This window comes from Felis catus, chromosome C1 (genome assembly GCF_018350175.1).
Source record: "Felis catus isolate Fca126 chromosome C1, F.catus_Fca126_mat1.0, whole genome shotgun sequence".
Lineage (NCBI taxonomy): Eukaryota > Metazoa > Chordata > Mammalia > Carnivora > Felidae > Felis > Felis catus.
This window is the reverse complement of record NC_058375.1, coordinates 129,816,193-129,837,358: the sequence shown is the minus strand read 5'-3', so window position 1 is coordinate 129,837,358 and position 21,166 is coordinate 129,816,193. Positions and strand designations below refer to the sequence as shown.

At 35.2% G+C, this 21,166-nt stretch overlaps 1 long non-coding RNA gene across 3 annotated transcripts in view; it reads left to right on the top strand.

Annotated features, from left to right (window-relative positions):
* Positions 1-21,166, top strand: part of LOC111561846 — a 388,482-nt gene that overhangs the window by 66,713 nt on the left and 300,603 nt on the right. For all 3 annotated transcript variants that reach the window (XR_006583156.1, XR_002744788.2, XR_006583157.1), the window contains exons 2-3: positions 14,094-14,185; positions 20,337-20,450. This is a non-coding gene — a long non-coding RNA (uncharacterized LOC111561846). The remainder of the gene's footprint in view (positions 1-14,093; positions 14,186-20,336; positions 20,451-21,166) is intronic.

Genomic DNA, 21,166 nt, shown 5'->3' with positions numbered 1-21,166 from the left:
GCTGAAATCAAGAGTTGGCACTTAACCAAGTGACCCACCCAGGTTCCCCAATGGGTTTGAGTCTTTTATGTTTATTACAGTTTTTTCTCTCACTCTATGGCTTACCTTTTCCCTTTCTTTTTTTTTTAAGTTTATTTATTTATTTTGAGAAAGAGAGAGAGCGAGTTTGAAAGGGGCAGAAAGAGAGGGAGAGCGAGAATCCTAAGCAGACTTCTTAGAAATAAGTTTCTTACTTAGTACAGTAAAATAATACAGATAAATGTCAATAATGTCTTGTATTTCTATCTTTCTTAAATAGTTTTTATTAATTTATATATTTCTTTATGTATAAATACTCCCTGAAATGGTGCTTGTGCAAGAACAGGGAAGCTGATCTTGAGTAGCTTCATATCTGAGAAGGAAGATTATGAGAATAAATAAATAATTACACAAATATGGAATGAAATAAAAATTGTAAGATAAGGAAACATGGCGTATAAAACACATTTTATCTTCTTTTAGGTGGGTAGCAGGGAAGGTTACATGGAAAAAAGGGCATTTAAACCAAACCTGGCTGTATGGGTGGAATCTGGACATGATGAGATAGATTGAAGGCATTTCCTTGAGCAAGCACAGAATAAACAAATGGCCAGAATTGAAAAGATGTGGTAAATGTGTGAGGACAGGGGTAATTTAATCAGATAGTTTACATGAACTGTGACTAAAAAATTACTGACCTTGACTATTATAAAGGAAACAACAGAAAACATAAATCTAAATGCCTGCCATTTCATATGAAATAGTTGTATTGAATTGCACTTTTCCAGTTGTATTAACAGAATCCAAATCTAGCCAGTTTAAGCCCAAAGAGAAATAGGGTGACTGGGTATTTCATGGAATCTAAGGGGGACATGAGCAGGTAGGCTTTGGGAACCAGTGGGGGCTAAGTGTGCCACTCCATAGTGACCCAGGTAATCCTCTCAGTTCCTATTTATCAGTTCTGCTTCTCAAGCATATCTGGTTCATTCTGCTGTCTTGCTGTAGAATGGTGTCTTAGTCTGGCCGTTTGGGCTGCTACAACAAATACAGACCTGGTGGCTTATAAACAAGAGAAATTTATTTTTCACAATTCTAAAGGCTGGAATTCCAAGGTCAGTGCACCACCATGGTCAGGTTTTGATGAGAACCCTTTTATGGTTTCAGACTGCTAACTTCTCATTGTATTCTCACATGGCAGAAAGAGAGCAAGAGAGTTATCTGGGCTCCTTTTATATGATGATTAATCCCCTTCATGAGAGCTCCACCATCATGGCCTAATCACCTCCCAGAGGCTCATCACTTAGTATGATCACATTGGGGGTTAGAATTTCAATGTATGAATATTCGGGAAACATGAACATTCAGCTGTAACAAATGGCTTCCCTGCTTCCCAGGCCAGATATTAGAAAATAACTTCTAAGGGCTCTTAAGTAGATTTTCTCCATTCAAGAGATCAGACAGATGTACCTGGAATCTCAAATTCCTGGAGGAAGGGGCTCATCAGCTTTGTTTGGGTCCATTCTTAGTTCAGTCAATTATGACAGAAGAGAGGATAAGAGATACGTGGTAGAAAACATCATATTTGCTGTGATTACTTAGAGCCTTCCCATTATAGCCAAAAGGATATTTGAGGCTGGGGAGGGGGTTTTTAGAAAAGGGGAAAGTTAATCAATTCAGGAGGTGTCACTTTAGAAGACTGTGGTGATATCTAACTTGAGGATATATTATTGAGGTAATAATTGAGCATCTTAAACAAGCCAGGTCCTTGTTTTATTTTGTTTTTTAACTTTTTATTTTAAAATGATTATAGATGTATAGAAGAGTTGTATAGATAGAACACAGAATTCCTGAATATAGTTCATCGAGCTTCCCCTAATACTAATATCTTATATAACTGTGGCGCATTTAATGAAATTAAGAGTTAACATTGTACACTCTTGTCTAAATTGTAGACTTTACCAGTGATTATACCAGTGTTTCCACTAATGACCTTTTTCCATTCTAGGCTTTGATCCAGGATACTACCCATTGCATTTAGTCATCATGTTGCCATGGTCTTCTCCAATCAATGACAGTTTCTCAGTCTTCCCTTGTTCTTTGTTATCTTGACTGTTTTGAAGAGTACTGGTAAAGTATTTGTAGAATGTCCATCAGTTTGGGTCTATCTGATGTTTTCTCATGATTAGACTGGGGTTATGGGTGGAGAGGATACCACAGAGGTGATATGTTCTTTCTTCATATCATGGTCATGTTATCCGGGGAAGAAGAGAGCAACATGACTTATGACTAGGGATGTAAACCTTCATCACTTGGTTAACGTGGTGTCTGCTAGGTTTCTTCACTGAAGAGTTACTATACATTTGAAAGCAAATGTTAAAACCACCACAGTAAGGAATGAATATTTCAGGGGCAATACTTTGACGGGAAGGAAATACTTTCTCACTCCATAAAGGTTCATCTATTTGAGCATTAAGCTATGGGTCTTGCTTGTAGCAGTTGTTTCTGTGTCTAATGGTGATGTTCTTTTCCCTTAATCTTTTTGTATTTATCCTTTGGAATGATTTCATAAAAAATGTTTATTTCTTCTTCCCAGTTTATTAATGGTTTCAGTCATTTGTGTGGATCGGAGTGGGCACATGGATATTTATATTTTGGATCATAATCCAATACTAACTTTATTTATTGAGCTGTTCAAATTGTTCCAGCTTTGGCTATTTCAAACTCTTCCAAATAGGATTTTATTCCTTTTTCCATGTACCCATTTTCTTTCTTTTTTTTTTTTTTTCCCTTAAGGCACTTTCTTTTACATCTTTATTAGATGGTCAGATTTGTCAGCATTTTTCTTGTTGCAGTTCTAGAATCTTTCATTTTCCGCAGGAAATCATAGTTCCTTCTATTGGGGAATGGTATTTAGAAACTCAGATGTAGACCTTAGGTGTGCTGACAGCTACTGGAGTGTTACTGCTTCTAGGTCCTCTGCTCACAGAGCTAGGAAATCTCTGTATGTATATTAAACCGTGTATACACAGACATCTATAATTACTCCTGTGTCTATCTTCAAACATTTAAAAATAAAAATGAGTTGATACTGATATCTTTGACTCTGATCCAGTATCACAGGATTTGTTTTAGCCTTACCCTCTTATTCATTTGTAATTTTATTCTTCAACAGTGAGGAAACTCATGCCAGGTGCTTTTTTTGTGATATCATATTAAGTTGTTGCAGCTATGCTTTGGAGATTATCTCCATTTTACTGATGAAGAAACACTTAACTTAATATGCTTAAGTGATTGTCTGCAGGCACAAAGAAAGTAAATGGTGGAGCCAGTGGATTCAAAGTTATTTAAATGTCATGATTACTCACTGACTTATGGTTAAGGATATATGCTTACTATGATAAAACTCTCCTTGCTCAAAGTATTTTTAGAGCTGGTCTTTTAAAATAACAGCCTTATTGAGATATAATTCACATCCTATAAAATTCACCCATTTAATCCCTACAATTAATTGCTTTTTAGCATATTCATGGAGTTGTGCAATCATCAACACTATCAGATTTTAGAACATTTTCATCACCCTCTCTGCCTCCAAAATCTATAGCCATTAGCACTAACTGTCTGTTACCCCTTAACCTCCAGGCCATGACAACCACTAATCTGTCTTATGCCTCAATAGAGTTGCCATTTTTGGACATTTCAAGTAAATGGAATCATACAATACATGGTCTTTTGTGATTGGATTTTTCCTCTTTTCTTGTTTTCAAGGTTCATACATGTTGTAGCAAGTATCAGTACTTAATTTCTTTCTTTTAAAAAATTGATTTTATTTTTTTAAAGTACTTTCAGATTCACAAAAAAGATGAACAGAAAGTACAGGGAGTTTTCACGTATCCCCTCTGCTACACAACCTCCACCACTATCAACATCCTACACCAGACAGGTACTTTCGATGTAATCAATGAAAGTGTATTGACACATCATTGTTACCCAAAGTCCACAGTTTACATTAGGGTTCACTCTTGTATATTCTGTGGGTTTGGACGAATGTGTAATGACATGTATCCACCAATTACAGTATCATACAGACTTGTTTCACTGCCCTAAAAATCCTCCATGCTTCACTTATTCATACCTCCTTTCCCCTAACTCCTAGCAACCAGATCTTTTCACTTTCTCCATCATTTTGTCTTTTAGGGAATGTCATCTTGTTGGGTGCATATACTATGCATTCTTTTCAGATTGACTTCTTTCATATAGTAATATGCATTGAAGTATTCTCCATGTATTTTCATGGTTTGATTGCTCATTGCATTTTAGTGCTGAAAAATATTCCAATGTCTGGATGTACCACAGTTTGTTCATTCATCTACTAAAGGACATTTTGGTTGCTTCCAAATTTTAGCAATTAATAATAAAGCTGCTATAAACATTCATGTGCAGTTTTCTGTGTGAATGTGTTTTCAATTCCTTTGGGTCAATACCAAGGAGTATGATTGCTGAATTGTATGGTAAGAGTATGTTTAGTTTTGTACAAAACTGTCAAATTGTCTTCCAAAGTGGCTGTACCATTTTGCATTCACTTTGACAATGAATTAGAGACTTTCTGCTGCTTTACCAGCATTTGGTATTGTCAGGGTTTTGGATTTTGGCCATTCTAATAGGTGGGTATTGGTATCTCATTGTTTTAATTTGTGGTTCTTGATTACATATGATATATATCATGTATTCGAGTGCTTATTTTCCATTTACCTATCTTCTTTCCTGAGGTGTCTGTTCAGGTCTTTTGCCCCTTTTAAATCATGGCATCTGTTTTTCTCAGTTACCATTGTTTTGAGGCAGCTGGTTGTCAAGGCTACCATAAAGCTGGTGAAAGGGGAATAGGAATAAGGCAAGCTAAATTACCCACAAATGTTGATGTTCTTATCAAGATTCAGCTGTTTTTCTTGAATAAATGCTAACCTGAATCATTGAAAGCCTTTGCTTAATATTCAGAGTTCTGAAAAATTGATTTTGACAATTATTATCAGTATTCTGACAATTTTTTAATGTGGGAACTGATTTTTGAAGGTCCTTACTCTGTTATTCTAGAAGTGCTTCTCCTTTGAAATTACACTGCAGGGCAACTTGGTTATTCATTTTGATTTTGGCATTAGCATTTTACTGTGTGTTCTGGAGTTTGGTATATTTCATTTTAAACTTTGGTACTTTAAATTCATACCATTTTTGAATTAGTGTGTTACTTCACTTTGCAACTTTTCTTAGGCACTCCAATCTTAAAGGTATAGAAGACCTTTCAGAATTTTAAAATGTTAATTGGGGTTAGTTCCTGTTTTTTCCTGCTTCTATGTAATCTTTAAAAAGAGGAAAAAGCCCTGAGGATGTAAGTGGCTCACCGCAGTCTTAAGTGCACTGAATTAGTTGCAGAATGATGACCATGTCATGCTGAAGACTTTCTTCTGTGCTACATTCCGTGAGAGACGTGTTCAGTCTATGTGGTTCCTCACCACAACCAACGCAGGAGAGATGCATTAAAGGCTATTTCCTCCCCACCTTCCATTCCCTTTTGGTTCCTGGCATATGACTTGGTAGAGTTTTCCAAAATCAACTCTTATCAATGACAGATACCATGGACCTAAACATATACACCTCACTTAAAAATTTGCATAACAGTATTCCAGCAAATCACATGCACTGTCTGAGCATATGGTGTCATGCAGGATTACACACTAATGTGTCATATTGGTCAAAATCATTTTGGTTCACAACAAAGGAAAATTGAGTTAAATGAAATTTTATCATATATACCACTTTATATAATCATATTTTTGAGCATTTGGGGAGAGGCAAATGTATCTTTAGCAATTGCAAATGTATCTTTAGCAATTTGAATCTTTTTCAGAAAAAAATTTTTTTCCTTTTTTTTTTCCTTTTTTATTTCCATTTTGTTCTCAGTCATTATTGTACCTCAGAAATATCTATAATATAAAGGTTTAATGAATGAAAAAAATCTAAAGAAAAGGTGTTAATTCAGAAGAATAGTGAACTATTACTGGATATTCATTGGAATTATTTTATATTTTATTTTTTAAATTTCTTTTAATTTTTTTTATTTACTTTTGAGACAGAGAGAGACAGAGCATGAGCAGTGGAGGGGCAGAGAGAGAGGGAGACTCAGAGTCCGAAACAGGCTCCAGGCTCTGAGCTGTCAGCACAGAGCCCAACACGGGGCTCAAGCTCATGGACTGTGAGATCATGACCTGAGCCAAAGTCCGATGCCCAACCGACTGAGCCACCCAGGCACTCCTCATTGGAATAATTTTAATGCCTTTGATAAAGACTGAAAACTATTTCCTATTATTTTTTCCTTTCTTCTCTAATGGTAGAAGGTCTGATTTTTACCTTAGGGGGGAAAAATATAAATTATCCTCTAATCCCTATTGCCATTTGCTAAGTTCTAACAAATAAGATATAAGTATAATATCATAGGAATATTGTTATTCCCATTTGGCAGTTGCACCACAGAGCAGGTAATAACTTGCCAAAGGTTATACAGCTCAGGATCTAGTAGGATCTGGAATCAACCAGCATCCTTATTCCTTTAAATATATTTTAAAATACATGATAATTATTCCTTTTCTTGTTGCTTGGTTACTTTTTCTCTTGGGTACATTTAAGTTGGTTGTTACAACTGATCCTTATTGCTATGTAATTCAGATACTTTGTCTAATCCTTTGTGGTTTAAAATGTTGGATGTTCCATATTTCATTGAATCTAAAGCAGTATTAATTTTAAAACACCATTGTTTTAAATACCATTGAGATGTTAGATGGTGCTATTAAATATAACCATAAGATGACACCAGTAGTAATATGCATCCTATTTCAGAGATGATAGAATTAAAAAATAAATGTCTTAGAATAAAAATATTATCATCCCTTTTTGTTGGTCATTCAGGTTGAGGTTTTCCCAGATTTTGTTATTTCAGAAAGCAAGCAGCAACCTAACACCTCACACCCATTAGGATGGTTACTATCAAAAACCGAGAAAATAACCAGTGTTAGGGAGGATGTGCAGAAATTTGAATCCTTGTGCACTGTTGGTGGGAGTGTAAAATTGTGCACCTGCTATGGAAAACAGTATGGCAGTTTCTCAAAAAATTAAAAAATAGAATTGCCATATGATCTGGCTATTCCGCTTCTGAATATATATTATATACATATTCAGAATACATATATTATATATATACTTATATATATATTATATATATTCTGAATATGTATATAATTATATACATATATACATATATGTATATATTATATATTATATACATATATTATATATATGTATACATATATATACATATTATATACATATATTATATGTATATATTATATACATATTCAGAATATATATATTATATATATATACTTATATATATATACATTCAGAATATATACATTCAGAATATATATAATATATATATAATATATATATTCAGGACATATATATATTATATATATATATATATTTGAAAGCAGGGATTCAAAGAGATATTTGTATATACCCATGTCCATAGGAGCATTATTCGCAATAGCCAGAAGGTAGAAGCAACCCAAATGTCCATTGACAGATGAATAGATCAACAAAGTGTGATGTATTAATATGATGAGATATTATACAGCCTTAAAAGGGAAGGAAATTCTAACATGCAACAACATGGATGAATCTTGAGGCCATTATGTTACGTGAAATAAGCCAGACATAAAAGGACAAGTACTGTGTGATTTTGCTTATATAAGGAGGTATCTAGAGTAGTCAATTCATAGAGATACAGAGTAGAATGGAAGTTGGAATGGAGAGTTATTATTTAATGGGTACAGAGTACAAAATGAAAAGAGTTTGGAGACAGGATAGTGATGATGGCACAATAATGAGGATGAATGTACTTCATGCCACTGAACTGTACACTTAAAAATGGTTAAGTTGGTAAGTTTTATATTATGTACTTTTTACCACAATAAAAAAATGAGGAGCAACACAAATTTCTGACAATACAGTAAAAAATTAAAAAACAACAGCAACACCATAGTCTCAATTCTTAGAATTCTACCAAAATGCTTGAAGGCAAAGCCTTTCCATGATACCCTATCCAGTGTGCTTTTAAATTTAGAGAATTAAAAAAAAACTTAAAGAATTCTAAATTTTAAAAATTTTTAAAAATTTTGTGATCACTTCAAATGTGAGGAATATCCTTATTTTAAAAATGTATACCGGGGTGCCTTGGTGGCTCAGTCGGTTGAGCGCCCGACTTCGACTCAGGTCATGATCTCACAGTTCGTGAGTTCAAGCCCCGTGTCAGGCTGTGTGCTGACAGCTTAGAGCCTGGAACCTGCTTTGGTTTCTGTGTCTCCCTCTCTGTCTGCCCCTTCCCCGCTCATGCTCTGTCTCTCTCTGTCTCAAAAATAAACATACATTAAAAAAATATTTTTAAATAAAATTGTATACTGTTGACTAATTTACAAATTACATTAGCCAAATTATTCCCTGACATTTTTTTTCATTCATTCAACATATTATATTGAGTGCATTCTATGTGTCAGATTTTCAAATAGGCATATAGAACCCTAGACACACATGCTCTCTGTTCCCATGAAGTTTCTAATCTAGCAATTATTTTGCAAAATCATCTGACAACAGGGTAGGCTAGGTTTCTCAAGAAACCCAAGGATAAGCCAAGTATGTTTTCCTTAGAAACAAATTATAATAAATTTAAAAAATAATAAAATATAAATTGATAGTATGTAAAATGTGAAAAATTTCTTCTCATTACCATCTCCTTGCCATAGTCCCTCTATTTAAAAGTAGAAGTAGTTGACAGTTTTGTATCCTTACAAGTCTATTTCTATGCATTGAGAGACAAATAGTTCTATACCTCATTCATAATTATTAACATTGTATCACAGATATTATCCTGTGCTAGTCCACTTAGATTCTCCTCATTCTTTTTTAACAACTACTTGTTATTCATTTCTTTGTGTCACAATTTATTTAACCATTGATGGACATTTAAGAACTTTGCAAAATTTTCACCTATTATATATAATCTGCTGTAAACATCCATGTATAATTTATTATTGATTTATTTTGCCTATATTAATAAGACAATAGATAGAAAGAGAAATATATAGCCCAAAATTTAAAAGTTGTTAGATACTGCTAAATACTCCCCTCCAAAAGTTGTACCAATCTAGAGTTCATGTTATAGGGTACATATTTTAACCTCCTTGACAACACTGGATTTTATTCATCTTAATTTTGTACTGATCAGATGGGAAAGACATGATATATTTGTCTGAACTTTAGTATTATATGTTGGCCATTGACTCTACCAATTTTTGTTCCTTTCTTCCTTACTAATAAATATTGAAATAATATTGAATGCAATGAGGCAGGCATTGCTCTAGTAACAAGAATATAGCAATGAAAAAGAGAGCCAGAATTCTGCCTTCATAGAGCATAGACACTAGTAAAAGAGACTTCCATGTAAACAAGGCAGTAAAACAATCTCTGGGAGTGGTAAATGCTCAGAAGAAAATCAAAGGGAAGTATAGGGGTATAGGAAATGTTGGGGCACAAGATAGGATGGTCAGAAAAGACTTCTTTGGGAGGGAAAACTAAGCAGAAATTGAAAGAGGAAAAGTATGCCCCTTTTGAAGAGTTGGAAAGGCAATCCTTTATAGAAATGCCCTGAGGGGTTCGACCTTGGCTTTCCTGAGGAATGTTGGGAGGTGAGAGCTACCCGAGAATAGAGACTGAAAGGAAGAGTGGTAGATGAGGTCAGCAAGAGGACCAGTGTCTGTAATGACTAGGGGTTTTCCCTCTCTAAATTTTAGGAATTCCCATAGTAATCTATGTGAATAACTGTAATCGCTGAACAACTAATATTTTGGTGTGAAATTAGAGACTTGTTTTGAAAATAACATCTTCATATTCTTTGTATTTTCCTTAAAACCTGTGTGCTATTCTCAAATTATTCTTTGCTTTACTTACCTCACTTACTCTCCTAGAATCTCAGAGACAATTTTCTTTTTTATTTTTTTAAGTTTATTAATTTTGATAGAAAGGAAGAGAGAGTTTGTGTGCAAGCAGGGGATGGGCAGAGAGAGAGGGAGAGAGGATCCCAAGCAGGCTCCGCGCTGTCAGTGTAGAGCCCAACATGGGGCTCCATCTCACCAACCGTGAGATCATGACCTGAGTGGAACTTAAGAGCTGGACGCTTAACTGACTGAACCACTCAGGTGCCCTGACAATTTTCTTTACCCTACAAAGCACTTGATATTATTTGCTCTAAATATACATCCATTTCAACGCGGACATGAAAGAAAGTCTATTTCTAATCCCATGCTTACTTACACAAAACTTATAGAACTGGTAAGTTCCTCTATGCAGATTGACACATGGTGTGACTTCTTTTTTACACAATCATATACTCTTAGAGTTAGTCTTATTACTCTAAATTTACACATATAATAAAAGTGATGTACTTTGTTTCCTGCAAAATAGCATTGCATTGGGAGTTAGAAGAATGGAGAAACACTTTACCTTCTGCCACATACTAATTCTGTGGTCTTGAGAGTCTCTTGGTCTTCTTGGAACTAAAGTCCAATAATTGTTCAAAAGAAGATGTTGGAAATTATTTTGAAAGGATTAAATTATTATCATTATCATCCCTAGCACCAATTATGGTAACTGGCACATAGTAGATAGTCAATATTTTAGTGAAAGAATGAATTCACTAATATTGCTTCTCAAGGGTGCAGTTAAATGCCCCATTAGATAACTTACTGAGTGATCATGATGTTCTCTTTCTTAGAGTGTTTGATAGAGAAGGGATGGACCAAAATGATGTGGGTAAATCCGCAAACATTAATTAAGCCTTTATATGTGCCAGAGTCTATGCTAGTTCCTGGAATGCCAGGAAGGAGTAGGAAGAATGTTTGTTCACAGGTATTTTTGTTTGATTCTTACAAGGAAACCAATTATCTAGTTATTGATAGGTTTTTATATCCCTCATATATTCTGTGAAATGTTAGGACTATTCAGAACTATTAGAATTATTGAGCTTTGAGTTCAGATAAACTGCATAAACAACTCTAATCAACTGTATTTAGTTTTAACCACTTCTCTTCTTAATTCAGTAAAGCCAGGTTCACAAGACATGAAAGTCAGTGAGCTCTCCCGAAACAGTGGGTTGGAACCAAGCTCTTCAGTGGAATTATCTGGAGAGATTTTAACCACTCCTAGTTCCTGGACCCCAGTTTGAGAGATTTTGATTTAGTTGGTCTGATATGGCCCTGAGTATCAGTCTTTTTAAAAACTCCTCAAGTGATTCTAATATGTGGGTAGGATTGAAAATCACTGTTTTATTAATTTCATTGTTATATCTATTCTGGGCATTTCAGGAATGACTAATTTCACATATATATTTAAAATTGTTATTAAATTAAATTTAATTTAATTTGATTTTTTAAGAGAGAGTGAGCAGGGAAGAGGGACAGAGGGAGAGAGAGAGAATGAATCCCAAGCAGGCATCATGCTCAGTGTGGACCCTGATGCAGGGCTAGATCCCAGGACCCCGGGATCATGACCTGAGCGGAAATCAAGAGTTGGATGCTCAACCAACTGAGCCACCCAGGCATTCCTAACATTCTTTTTTAAATGGAGAGAATTTAAATCCTATTAGTCTTTAATAACCAGCAATACTATTGACTTTTGTAAGTTTTGCTCCCTGAGCAGTACAGCCTGGCAACCTAAAGCCCTTTGGCCAAGAAATCTCTGTGCAATTTTTAAGCTGAAGAACTCTTGGATAACAGTCTACTGTGTCTAAGCCAGTTAGAACCCACTCCTCATAATACAGAAAAGTATTATTTTTTTGGAGTGGTTTCTAGGAGTTTCATTGGTCTTTCATGGCCCACCTAAAATTTAATGCAACATTTTCTATGTAGATACCAGTGGGTATTTTGGGTGAGGGGAAGTCCTCTGTTTTAAATCAGATATTCAAAGGGGACTGTGAACTCTTCTAGGAATGTTAAAAGAACCACTGCCCACTATTATAAAAACACATGGAATACCTCGTGTTTGGAGAAGAAAGTGCTAAGGTTTGATGTCTAAAAACCAGTCTGATAAGAATTAGGAGGGTGGTTCTTGACACTCCAGAAAAAAATTGAGAATGCCTCCTACTTCTTCCCACTACGTTTCTAAGAATGACTCCACCACAGAGGAAGGTGAATGTGAAAGGCTTCAATATATCCAAGTATCTTTCCTTTCTGGAAGTGAGTCATTACAGTTTCTTCTTACTGCACTTTCTGTTCCCTCAGAATTTAAAGAAAACTTTTTTTACTTCTTGCATTTTGAAACTTTGTCATATACTTATTGTTTGGTATTATAATTATGTGTATTTGTTTCTTTGTTTATTGTCTGTTTTGTTCAGTTGAAAAGCATCATATGGCCTGGATGCTGTCTTATTACAATTATTGTATTTTTCACTGATACTGTTTAGGATGGTGCCCGGCATGTATTAGGTGCTCATGAAATGAAATGTTTGCCAAATAAACCATAAATCAATGTTCAGTGGCAGTAGCCACTATCCACTTCCTCACTTGACTCTGGGGAAGTTATTGCAAAGTCCATTCACTGTCTCCATTTATGATATTTGGAGCCAAGGTGATTCCAACAGAAGGTATAACTCAGTTTGTGGAATAAACAAATAAATATATGCCAGAATAACTGGCATATAATCATGGTTGATTCTAAGACATTTATAGGTCTGACATGTCTCTTAAATTATTGATTTGTTGATCAATTGAATAACAGAGACCACTTGACTTCATTCTTAAATTTATGCACATAGGCTGATGAGAAGTACAGGGAGGTTCAGTAGGGAAAACAAAACAAAACAAAACAAAACAAAACAAAACAAAACAAAACATTGAAATGGGATTCCAGATACTTGGGGTCTAGATTTGCCTCTGCTACTATGAGACTTGGGAGCAATAAGTTTATCTCTGAATAAGTGGGTTGAACCAGCTGATTAGTGAGGTCCTTTCCATACCTAAGATTTCAGGCACGTTTGATTCCCAAAGCAAGGATTGATAAGTATGGGGGATTGACATATAGGATTTGCATCTCTTGGAAACCTTTAAAACAGTAATGAATAGCAAAGGAATTTACTTTTCTGTGTTTTGTCTCACTGATAAGCAGTGTATGAGAGTCTATCATAATTTAATCTTCAAAATACCAATTTTCTTAACTATGGCCAGCCCTATCTGGGATATGTTAACAAATTACTACTTTTGTCTTTATAGAATTCATTTTCTTGTTCTTGTAAGACTTGAGCTAGATGTCCTTTTTGACCTTTTAGAGGGCTTACCTGTATTCTAACACAGCCCACAGCATTTTCCATACCATACTATCTCTGTTTCTCACTAGAGGGACTATGAACTCCAAAGGCTAGGCATAATAAGAACTTAGCCCATAGTAGACGTTCCTTCAATTTTGGTTAAATGAATGAATAAATGAATAGAACATTTGCTATGGTTACAGCTAAATAAGCCAGTAAGTCAGAGTTTTCCCTACTTTTTTGAAATTGAAATAATTGATTTCCAAATAACAGTGTTACACTGGGATTATTGTTTATTTGCAAAAGCTCATGCTCCATGAGCATCAAAACTTGACACTGAGGTTCAAATGGCAGTGGAACCATATGGTGTAATTCTATACATCCGTGAAAAGGCACAAAACCACAGTATCAGATAAAAACCTCACCAAATGTTAGAGCTACTAGAAACCTTGACTACAACATAGTCATTTTGGTGGTAAGGAAACAGAAACCCAGGAGTTAAACTAATGTGTTCAAACTTCTTGATAAGGAGTCCATACACCTGAGCCCATAACCCAAGCTTTCTCATTTCCCCTCTTATCCTTTAACCCTCGTGTACTACACAGTCTCAATCTCCTGTGCTTAGATTCAGAACAAAATTAAAATCCTGTTGCTTTCTCTGTTTTCTGTTCTTCAGCTTGGCCACTTTTTGGGAATTGAACACCTGCAGTAGTGTCCTCTCCTTCATGTACCTCACAGTGTTTCAATGCAGTTCACTTGCTGCGCCAGGTAGGTTTCCTCCCTCACCTCATTCTCTCTTTTGTTTAGCCTTTGAATGGACCTGTAATTCAGGAAGTTGACAGGGAGCATGAAAGGATTGGAAAGGCAGCAGATGGAGTGGAGGGAGGAGGGAAACAGGAGTCTGAAAATGGCCTGGAGGCAGCTACTACCTGGTGGCTGAAGCCCACAGATGCGTTGCTTGACTTTGAAGAAATGTACACACATATTCTCATGAATATTCTCACATGACAGTAATATCATACAGTTGCAGAGCACGTTGCAGACAACTCCTGAGAGAGGTGATACAGGGTGTGAGGCAGCCTGGATTTAGGTATTATTAAGATTTCTAGTGTAAAAATTTATTGTAAGTAATTTACTGTAAAACAATCTGCGGGTTTTTGGTAGGCTTTAAAAATTCTCTAAATTTTAGCTTCTTGATCTATAAATATGGTGTATAAGTTTCCTAGGTCTGTCTTTTCGCTCTGTCTCCACATGGCTTTTCCTCTGCATGTGCAACATGTCTGTGTCTAAATTTTCTCTTTTTTTTAAAGGGCATCAGTCATATTAGATTAGAAACTACTCTAAAGGCCTCATATTAACTGAATTATTATTTTAAAGACCTTATCTACAAATAAGGTTACTTTGTGAGATACTGGCAATTGGGACTTCAGTGTATGAATTTTGTGGGGAACACAGTTCAGCCTATAACATGGAGCATATTTTATAATCCTCTTAGGGTTTGTCTTGAAGATCCAATGACTTTTATATGTGAAGTGCTTTTCAAATTTTAATTTGCTATATAAATGAAGAGCCTGACATTTAGCAATACGAATCTTTAAATCCTTATTTTTAGAACCCACAAGCTGAATGGTTAAATGTTCAGTTTTATAGATTTATTACAGGGTCGTGATGTTTAAATATTAATACACTTCTATATGTTTTTCTTTCTTGGTATTTCATACACGCTTTTCTCTCCCATCTCCCACCTGTTAAACATATCCCCTGGTATGGGTTGCATAAGGTGGACAGAGCAGAGAGAGAGGGATCTCTCTGCCTTTTGCCATTCTAGATGCACAGACAGAGTGAGTGCACACAAAGTCTAAGCAGAGGGGATCTTGACAAACCCACAGGCATTCCTAGTCTCTGGTGTGGCACAGAAACATAGTAGGGAGAGTTACAAGACCTGCAGGTTGAAGTGGACAACAAACATGAGGAAAGTTGCTGTGGAAACCTTATGATCTGACAACTAGGAGCCAGACAGAATGAAAGATGTCTCAGAATCTCTATATGGAAAATGGACATCTGGAACTGTATCTCAGCAAGAAACCACTGGCATCCTCACAGAGGACTAGCTGGGGGAGGGATTATTTACCAAAGGAATCATTACAAATGTGTGAGTACAGTGTAGAGTGCAGGAACCTGGGGCTAGCACTGTTAGCTCTGCCAGGCCTGAAAGGCTGAAGGGAGAGCATGACATTAGAAACCAGAAGAAAAAGAATCATATAGAGAAGACTGATTCTGTCTGGAGCAGAAAGAAGGGAACTCTGTCGACGTGCTCCCTTTAATTCAGGCTCCAGGACAAATTGCTGGGGTGGAGGTGAGGTGAGAATGAATCTGGAGTAGCAAATAGAAGATTTTCCATGGCCATAGTTCTTGGCACTACACATGTCCCAAAACGTTGGCACAATCCTAGGGGAAGGGAACAATGTGGGCATGAACCGGTTAATACTGAGTTTCTACCACTGTAGCAGAATGGGGACTCGAAATAGAAAGTGAACTGAATTATAGAAAAAGACATATGTTATAACTTCTTACAAAATATGAGATTTGGACTGAGAATTGTATCCACCTCATATAATCCATAAATCTAGTGTTATATATACCATACACATGTGTATTCATACACATACGCATGCACACACACACACACACACACACACACACACCACCAAATGACAATGCAGATGACATTTACATTGGAGTATAAGATAGACAAAAAAGTGCTGGCAGAGAGAAAGAAAGTCTGAGATGAGTAAGAAATCAGTAGGAGTGCATTAAGTCAGAAATGTCAAGCAAGGAATGAGGAAATGGGATTTGGAATGGCAGGAGCCACTGGTATTATGAGCTGGAGACTCCTTGACTGACACTGAGCACTTATGGGGAGCAGCAGAGAAATTCTTTCTTTGATCTAGGATGAGGCTGAGAGGCAGAGCAGCAAGTATCAGCTAGGAGAAGACAAGAAGGAGGAATGGGGTCCTGGTGGGACAGAGGGAAGCTTGCTTTTCCACCTTCTTATTCTCACTTCCAGTAGACCTGCAGGCTGGCTGTGCCTCTAAGTCCTCAGTAATCTCCTCTTTTAACCTAGTGTGACTGGGGCTCAATTCCATGGTGTCTGTTGTAAATTTTACAATTATTTTCTACAGCTCATTTAAGTTTTTGAAACAACCCCCATTCTTCATGACACAGAAAATGAAATCTAAACATTTGATCAAATTTATTTACTATTTGTCACTTCGTGTTGGAAATTGTGTCAGGATTGTTTTACTTTCTTTTTCTTCCTCTTCCCAGGTTGAGGTTCTGAGGGCCCTGAGCCATGGTTATTGATGGCATTAGTAATGAGGGAAAGTCCACTGTTAGTATTCTGTTTCACATAGTACTTGACCCTTTAAGTTATAGCTAGTTATTATCTGGTCCTAATGTTGTCCTCATTGACCCTGGCAATCTGCTGAAATGTGGTCACATCCTATTCTAACCTTCTGTGCAACAGTCCACACCCTTTGTAGCAGGGTTCCTACATCCCAGCCATGAGTTCCATCCTCCCCCTCCTTTCAACTTCACATGCAAAATTAACCTTGAAGAGTATAAAAGCTTCAAATTATCGCTGATATTGAGATAATATTTCAGGAAAAGAAATGATCTGGGTGAGGGAGAGGGAGAGAGACACACACAGAGAGAGAGATTGATTCCAACTAAGGGCTTTTTCTTTTTTTTAAATAAATATGATTTTTAATTCAGAGTGGTCTAGTTTCAAATCCTATTTTGGTTACTTATTAATTGTGTGGTATTGGGAAGCTTAGTTAAAATTGCGGAATGTGTTTCTATAACTGCAAAATTAGGAAAAGAATGTCTACTTCTGGGGAGGCGGAGGGGATACAAGGACCTGGAACACTATATGTGATTGATAAATGTTGCCTGCATTTTATTTCATTCCATTAATGATGCAGGCTTATTGTGGGCACAGTGAGAGGAAAGGAATGACCATAAATTAAAATGTTGACTTGTTTTCAGTTACTCTTTATTCTCCTTTGTGCAGCATCCTCTCTGGTCTTGGCAATCTCCTAAGGCCAGTGGGTGTGGGAGATAATTATGGGTGAGGGTTGCCTCAGGGATCTTTAATAGCAGCTCCTCTTCCAAAAGCAGATCAGGTACAATGGATAATATCTTTGATTAATTTTGGTGCCTTGTAAAATTAAACTTTATTCTGTGTAAAAGTTTTACACATCATAATGGAGACATTGTAGATCAATGAGTAAGAGAAAGATTGCTTAATAAATCTTATTTGGGCAAGTGTTTAGCTACTTGAAGAAAAATTAAATTTGGATTCTCATTTAACAGCATAAACCAAAGTCTGTTTTATCAAGATTAAAAAGGCAGAGGCGCCTGGGTGGCTCAGTCGGTTGGACGTCCGACTTCGGCTCAGGTCATGATCTCGCGGTCCATGAGTTCGAGCCCTGCGTCAAGCTCTGTGCTACAGCTCAGAGCCTGGAGCCTGTTTCGGATTCTGTGTCTCTCTCTCTCTGACCCTCCCCTGTTCATGCTCTCCCTCTCTCTGTCTCAAAAATAAATAAACGTTAAAAAAAAAGATTAAAAAGGCAATTTTAGAATATCAAAGTTAATTTGACCTACCAGAAATAAAAGGTGATTATTTTCCAATTTCTGAATAAGGGAGGAAGAATTCATAAAGGAAAGGAATAATAGATTTGACTGTAGAAAATACAAAATTTCTTAGTATCAGTATTATGAACAAATTTAACTACACATATGACATAATATTAATATCCCTAATGTTTAAGGCAGTTAGTTATATAAATTGATACAACTCCAATATGTTAATGAGTACAAGACATGAACAGATAATTTATTTAGTAGGTAGAAATGATTAATGCATGCTTTAAAAAGTATAATGTTACTAAATGCTCAAAAAGATAAAAGTGAAATGAGATAACATTTTCACCTACTGAATTAAAAAATATGAGAACACTCAATTTTGCTCGGGTCACTTCTTACATAATACTGATAAGAGCTTAAATTGGTTTGCCACTTTGGAGAATAATTTGACAATATGTATGAAAATTCTTAAAAATGTTTACATCGTTTAACCAAAAAATCCAATCTCAGGGCATGAATGATAAACAAAAAAATTCTTAAATTTAAGAAAAGCTTCATTATAATAGCTTTAATTCATTGATTGCTTACCATGTGACTGGCTTTACTTGAATAATTCACTTCTCACCAAAACTCCTAAGTAGCTGGGCCAGGATTTGAACTTACATCTGTCTGCTTCAAATTCTGCTTGTATTCTTTGTTACTATTTTATCCTACACAAAGATACCTTTCATGATATAATAGTGAAAATTTAGAAATACTTAAAAAAATCCATTAATAATGTAATAGTAAAACAAGCTATGGTTAACCGATTCCATACAATACAGTGCAGCTAGAAATGATATAGAAAGTGCTTATTTTCAATCATTTTAAATGAAAATAGTGTAAAATAAATTGGTATATTTCTTCTGTGATTTTAAGTATTTAAAGAAGATAGATACAAAAAAGAATACCAGTTAATAGTAGTTGCCTTTGATTTGTAATATACTGGTCCTTTTCTTCTTTATCTCTATACTTTTGTGGTCTTCTCAGATTTTGCAATCAAAATAGATTATCTTATATTCAGGAAAAAGTAAATTTGAATTAAAAAGTTTGTGGAGACTTTTAGGTTTTTAAGGCTTGATAGGAGATGTATAATCTTCATTAGGTTAAATTCTTAGTCACATACTCTGTCAAAAGAAAAGTGCTCTAAAAATTGACAAATCCAATGAAAATAGGCAATAGTTGTGAGGTTAGGTTATTAATAGTGTAATTAGATAAAATCTGTTAGTGTCATATAAATAAACAACAATATCTGTATCAACGTTATAGACTTAAGACTGTTGATTTACCTATTGAAAATACAAGGATTGAGAACCAAGTTATAAATCTAATAAAGTTTCCAATATAATGTAAAAAGAGGTTATCTTAGTAATGACTTTCCCTATGACTATATATGATCTTTAGGAATTTAAATATCTTAATCAATTGGCTGAGAGTTTTCTTTCCTTGACTTACATGGCAAAACATGGATAAATATTTTTTAGGTGCTATCATCAAAATTGCACAACCTGATTTTTTTTAAAGCAATTTCTGCAGAAGTGTCATCTTTTGGGAGCCCCATCTAGCTTTAGAGAATAAGCTTTGCCATAACACATTTAGAACAAAGGCAGTGATTTTATATTTATTTTTATTTTAATGGTTACAATCCCCTTAATTCCATAATTAACATTGTAATGATTTGATTATGATCAGTTTCTAGGAATATTAACCACTCTTGGTTTCTTCTCACCTCATTAACTAGCAAACTAGGCACTGACTATTGACGATAACCAGTTTCTCATGGACTGTTGCTCAGTATTACCAAATCTTTTTAGTTTTATGAAGCCATTTCCATTAGAGAATGAGTAGATTTTCTATTTTTTTTCCTTTTTAGCATATGTTGGGATCACATGAAAATAAATATGACTTTATCACCTCGTTTCCAATTTTTTTATCCTAAGAAGCAGCAGCACCTATTCATTGTTTCAAATAGCGCAGCGTTAAAAATTGTTTCTTAAGTCAATGTTTCAAATAAGTGGAACTAGTTTAGCTCAAATGGCACTGCTCATTTAACCTGGTATATTGCTAACAAGAGTGTTGGGGGGAAAAAGTTGAAATTAAAAAAAAAACAGTGGTGGTAGCTTGGTTATAATCATTAAGGAGTAATAATATTGAGTTTGATTTATAAGTTGGAAAGATTATGGTGAGGGAAACAAACCAAATTCAGCCAATTTGAGAGTGTATTTGTTCTCAGGACCCTGATAAATGTTTAAGGTTTGAGTGAATTGGAGCCCACTAGCATTGCCAAAACACCTGGAAGGGATGTGCATGGAAGAGAAGAGTGTTCTATGTTATACATCTATTTAAGGTAAATAACTATTTAGACAAAAAAGAAGAGGAAGGTCATCATTTACAGCACTATTTTCTCAGCATTACAATTTTCACTGCTTTTCCCCCTTAAAAAAAAATAAAAGTAATTTATGCATATTTCCTATGAATTCCCAAATAAGTTTCCCTTTTCCACTTTTCTAATGGAATATCATTTTCTTTTTGTTTATAGAAACTTTTCATGTAACACAGCTATTTTTGTGCTTATTTCAAATACTTCCTCTTTGTTACTTCATGTGATTTTATTTGTGAATCTCTTATATTGGTTTTACCTTTCCCCTCTGTATAACCAACTAGATTTTAAGGATATAAATAAAGAGAGGAATTATATTTCATTTTTCTTCTAGAGAGGTAAATTGGAGCTCAGAAAAGTTAAGTAATTTAATTAAGCCAATAGACCAGTGTTTACTAAAATTTATCTTATGGGTCATTAGATTTAAGGCAGGTATAATCATACACACATACACATGGTTTAGTGGCCAAATTAGTTTAGGAAAGACTGCGTACTATGTAAATTCTCAGTGAGTAACAATAAATATTATATACCAAAAACAGAAATATTTCTGCAGCAAGCAAAGTGATCTATTCATCTATTAAGCTTATTTGAATGCATAGTGTCATTTGTTTTGCTCTTACATCTTTCGTTTGAGGGTTTTTGTTTTCTTTTTGCTTCTTGAGTTAAACTTATTCATATAC